The sequence below is a fragment of the Artemia franciscana genome, unplaced genomic scaffold (assembly GCF_032884065.1).
Source record: "Artemia franciscana unplaced genomic scaffold, ASM3288406v1 Scaffold_1668, whole genome shotgun sequence".
Classification (NCBI taxonomy): domain Eukaryota; kingdom Metazoa; phylum Arthropoda; class Branchiopoda; order Anostraca; family Artemiidae; genus Artemia; species Artemia franciscana.
In genome coordinates, this window is record NW_027062913.1 from 29,188 (window position 1) to 35,053 (window position 5,866).

Here is a 5,866-nt window from a genome sequence, read left to right on the forward strand (position 1 = left end):
ACATAAAATATCACTAGAATTAGTGATAAACCACTAGGGGTTGCAACCCTGATCTCGAACTCAGTTCTATCTAAAAAATTTCACCAGCTGAAAAAGCTTTTTACACTTCGTGACGCAGTACTGGAGTAACCAAAATGGATTAGTTAATTGCTACTTTCATCAGACTAGAGAGGCTTTTTTTTTAAATATACCTGAGAGTATGTCGCACGATGATCAAAATGTTGATATATTACGGAGACAAATAATCAGCCGTACTACAATCAAGGGTAAGACCTGAAATTTCTTTAGGTAGGCAAATATTTATGCTTTTGACAGTAATATATAGGACATAAAGCCACTACAATCACCAGTACAAAAGTTATAAAAAACGTTATTAACACAAAACCACTGCATAGCCAAAAACAAAAACGGATTGATATCTCTAATCTAATCTAATCTATCTAATCTAACTAATTTAACTAACTAATCTAATCTATAACTTCGATATTTCTGGGCATGTGATAGTTGCAGGTCAGTGTTTCGTTTCACGAGTGTACATATACACGCCATCACGTCACATATATATAAAAAAAAATGGCAATTTTTGCAGATAAGATCACAGCAGTAGGACATAACGCCACTACAATCACCAGTACAAAAGTTATAAAAACGTTATTAACACAGAACCACTGCATAGCCAAAAACAAAAACGGATTGATATCTCTAATCTCCTGACAGGTACCATAGACGTTCAGCAAGGGCTACACTTGGCTCTCTATGGATACTCTCACCCACCACTAACTCTATCTTGTGTGCATATTGGCAAGGAGCGGGAACACGGACAGTACCCTGCATGTCAGAACATTTATTTAAACGGGACTATCTGATGTTTCGGGAGTTTCAGCCATACTGATTGTCACTTGTGCCACTTGTCGTACTGCATCAAAGCTCCCAAGGTTAGGTGCTGCTTGCTCATGCTCTGCATTAACATAAACTGGAAAAAAAGAATGAATCAAAAAAAAAAAAATTACAAAAATAGAAGCAAGAGGCACAGAAGTAACTAGCAAAGTAGTGCAGCCACATGAATGATTTGGAAGATCTACACTAACTATCTTAAAAAGGAGAAATTATAACCAATACTTTGAAATTGCAACCACTCACTATGGCAACATCTGTAGATTTCCGGTAAAACATGGCTGGTCGTCAAATTTAAATGGAAAAAAGTCACCAAGTTTGAATTTACCCTTTTATTAGGACTATTAACAAAATCACTCTATGCAAATAGCTTTTGTCAATAGCTATAGCCTCATGTCAGAAATAGCTAGAGCTTCATCATATTGGATAAAATGTTCAGGATGAAAGAATGTATGTTCAGCCAAACCCGAAACAAAAGTTTCAGGAGGCTTTCTTAATTGTAGGGTTTTTTCTATTGAGTCGCGATGCTCAATAAAACTTTCAATAAATTGTTGGTGAGTTCTACCAATATATAACTTCCTAAAAGAACAAGGAATTATAATCACCCCACTGACTAACTCTCCCCGGGTTAAACCCTTCCCAAAATTAAGGGAAAATACCTAAGGGTCTCACTGATTGGAAACCGAGGTTTCAATAGAGTCCATGAATATATTTGCCAACAAAGGAGAGAGAGATGTTTGACAAACACCTGTTTGTAAAATTCACCTCTACACATGAATATTATCTTTATTTTGATAGCGACAATTGTATTTATTATTGTTGGTGATGGTTTACTTGTTTTTAGCTTAGTGTTTTTTCTTTTTCTTTTATCGAGTGCTGAGGACGCCTAGTTTAGATACAGGGGAAATATCCACGTAATTTTAGTTCTCTATACTGGCCACAGTCGCGTTGGAGGTTTTTTTTCTTCTTTTGTGGAGTCTATCTCTCTTTGTTGTTTGTTGTCATGTCTGGCCAGTTTGGCTTAAGAAGTTTCATAACTGAAATATTAGTTAGATTGAGGAAATAAAAAAACAACAACAGACATCTAACTGGTAAAGACGTGTTGCTTACCCAAAACCCGAATTTATAAAAACATTACCTGAATTTAGGAAGGTAATTGAGGAATCAATTCTCCTAGTTCCTTTATCCATATCTCACTAAGTAATGACCCCTAAATATTAGGAAAGAGCACGCATCTTAAGTAGCTGTGATAAATCATTAGGGTCAAATGAAATTTCATTTAGATTTTAGGCAATATAGCCTGTATTAAGGCGTTTCTAAAATTTTGTTCGGGGCAGAGTGATTTTCCCTGGCGGAAGGGGGAGTTGCATAAAATCCTCAAATGAAATTTCATTTATGAATTTGCCTAAGTTGCGGCTTGAAATACGATTTTCACGCTTAGAATAGCCGGAAAGTGGTGATTGGTGATACAAGGGTGAACATTAGACAATATTGACAGAACAAAAATAAAAGGGATTATTTCGACCAGTTACTACTCACGTCTATTTTCGAGCCTGAATATATTCTTTTTGTGATAATCTTTGGCCCGAATCTTATTTCAAAAGTCCGTTCTGTTACCTATCAAAAATGATCAAGTTCAGTATAGTTTACTTTTTTCGCATATAAAAGGGCATATTAAACAACTTCCAAAAATAACAATTGATAACTTAAAATTACCAAAACTATTTTGCTATTGACAAAAATAAACAGACTACTTTAAGTTACCTGAGTCATACATATTTACACAATAGGTCTTCTTAATGAAATATATAACCCAGTAGGCGAGGATTTATACCGCTCAGTTTTGTCTCTTCTGGCATCAAAGGCTTTTTTTTCTATTGGAAGCTATTTATTTTTATTATTACTATTAAGTTATTATAGTTAAGACACACTCAAGTTACTCTGTAAGCTAATACTAACAACGGGTTCGAGGATAAGGAGTCTAACAGCTTATTTCATTTGAATATCATCTGATGCTGCATTGAGTTGTAGTAGTACTAGTAATAGCAATATGATATTTAGCAAAAAGGTGACATGCTTCAAAAACAACAGAAAGACCTTTAACGAAGTTCCCATAATCGTCGGAAAAGCGAAATTCTTAGAGCTTGTACGAATTAACTGGACTGAATGCTAAAGATGAAGGTCTGTCTGGTAGTTGGTAAAAAAAAGATACAAGATATAACAAAAGCTTTTAAATAAAGTATGTGCTCTTTTTTTTAGAATAGCAAGGTGGATATATGTTATGTGAGAAAGCACTTCACCAACGGAATTAGAGCACACGGAATTAACGAATATCATCTAGATGCTTAGCGAGTTAGAGCCCATCAGAAACTTAAGCATAAACAATATCTAAAACTAAATTGTTATGACAACGACTAAACGAAACAAAACTGAATGAAATCTATTTTATTTGTTGGCAAGCATTTATAGTATTAATCAAATTACTTCCATAAAATTAAAAGAAATATATGTGGAATAAATTTGTTTAATGATGCAGATTAAGTTATGTTATTTTAAGGTTTGGAATCTTATTAGGAGAGTTCCGAAGGAAAATATACCCTATTTCCAAGAGCTCTAGATCCCTAGAGAACTAAAAGCACTGCAATAATTCAAAAGGAACTGAGACAGACCTTCACAGGGAAGGAAAGAAACTAAAACATGAATCTGAATTGCTCATCTTTTAGCGTTACCGTCTGATTTTGCCATTAAGACACGGTTAGAACAGTTCTAGTATCAAAAGAAGGATTTTTCAAAGTTATGCAGCCCACTTTAGGTCATACAAGTTTATTTCAAAAATGAGACAGATAACAGCACCACAAATGTACGGTGGTCAGGGGACTGAACTACTGATAAATTTTTAATCACGTATCAAAGCAGAGCAAAAATACATAGATTCGTCATTGCACACGCTCGAAAGTAGAATCAAGGATAAATACACAACATATGGTACATCCCAAAAATCTTCAATGGGGAAGATAGGAACGCGTTATGGGTAGGAACCTAGGCTATGGCTAGGCAGCAAAGTGGAAATTAATTTATGGTACATTAGAGACAAACCAAAGATCTCACAAAATCTAGGTAACACAATAAGAAATGGAGATAAGAGAACATAATAGATAAGAGAAATTGAACCAGAGTATATTGAGACGTATGAAATAAATGTCAACTTGAAACAGATCTTCAACTAAAGTGTATTTCCGCAGCTGAGCTAAGATAGTAATATATACTTATGCTATAATTATATTACTATACAGTAGGTATAACCATTTTACTATATCTACACTATTTAAAAAATAATAACAGGGTAAAACTTACATAAATCTATTTTCTTTCCATCTTCTATTATTTCTCTCCACATAATTGTAATGTGTATAAAATCGTCCTTTATTCGTCTCCACATAATAGATTCGTCCTGACGGCGTGACGAATTTGACGGCGAAAGACTCGTCGTATCTGAAATAAAACAGTGCGTCAATTCACAATTTTTTTTTCTGATTAAATGTCAACTTGAAACAGATCTTCAACTAAAGTCTTCCGTATTTCTGCAGCTGAGCTAAAATAGTAGTTTATACTAATGCTATAATTATATTACTATACAGTAGGTATAACCATTTTACTATATCTACACTATTTAAAAAATAATAACAGGGTAAAATTTACATTCTATTTTTTCACATTTTCTATTATTTGTTTCCACATGCATGAAATCTGCATAAAATCGTCCACAATAGTTTTGTCCACAGACGAATCTGTGGAATCTGACGACGAATGACTCGTCGTCTGTGAAATAAAACAATGCGTCAATTCAATTTTTTTTTTCTGATTTGTCCTTATGTGAACTTATTCTGACCATTCGCATGGAAACAACGATTTCCTCAACAACGGGGGATTTTTCCCCATTCAGCCCTACTCTGATCTTACGAGGGGGTTGAAATAGACCTCTTCGTAGATTCTATGGTGAGTCTCTGACTTTGTAGAGTCCGAAGAGAGAAAAAAGGAAGAAAAACATTCTTTCGTTAGAAAAGTCTCGCACATAAAAATCTACTTCTGGGGATGAATGACTTCCCTCCAGCTTTCAGCTTCGTGAAGGGTGAGCCCTTACAATGAACCTTAGTTACTTAGAATCCCAATAAAATGAATATTCCCTTTTTGCGCGTAATAGCATCTTTGTGTGATTGATTATTATTGACACGGATCATCCTTAGCTTATAATAAGATACCATGCGCTATTTGAGGATGTGATTGAAATCATGCACCACAACTGAATTACTATATTCATACAATTTTAAAAACTAAGTAAAAAATATGCATATTCAAACGAATTAAATAAATTACTACGTTACACACCCGATTCGGTTCCTCCTGAAACATTCTCTTCCGTGGAATATTCACCTTCTTGCTGCGATTCTGATTTTTCTGATTTAAGGGAATAAAAAAAAAAAAAAAATCAGTTAAAAAAGTCAACCAAAAAGAGTTTTTTATATGTTACACATCTACCATAAGCAGACATACACAGGATTTTTTCTGGGGTCAGAAAAATTATATATATATAATTATAGTATATATATATAAAATTATTATATATAGCTAATGGTCTTTTTTGTTCCCGCCCAATTTCTGAAACAGATTCTAAGAATCTTAATAACGCCACTGCTAGTATCTATTCGATAGCAAACTCGTTTATGAGACTTGACAAAAACATAAACAAGTGGGAGAAAAAAACAAAAGATGTTTGTTTAGCAAAAGCACGTTAGATTCTACGGAGATTAATTTAAATGAACAGGTTATGTAAAAGAAAATATACCCACTGCTGAGCTAAAAATAGTGTTTTCTTTTGCACATCAATTTAAAGGGTAATCCTATATTTTTTCGCTCAGAGATTTTGATTCGATGTGCATTGAATGCAAATGGTAGAACTTGTACGAAAAGTAGA

At 33.9% G+C, this 5,866-nt stretch overlaps 1 long non-coding RNA gene across 1 annotated transcript; it reads right to left on the reverse strand.

Annotated features, from left to right (window-relative positions):
- Nucleotides 1-299: 299 nt before the first annotated feature.
- Nucleotides 300-5,661, reverse strand: LOC136042652 (uncharacterized). The gene is made up of 2 exons (XR_010621372.1): nucleotides 4,249-5,661; nucleotides 300-973 (listed from the first exon to the last, which is right to left on the reverse strand). It is a non-coding gene; the product is annotated as an uncharacterized LOC136042652 (long non-coding RNA).
- Nucleotides 5,662-5,866: the final 205 nt, after the last annotated feature.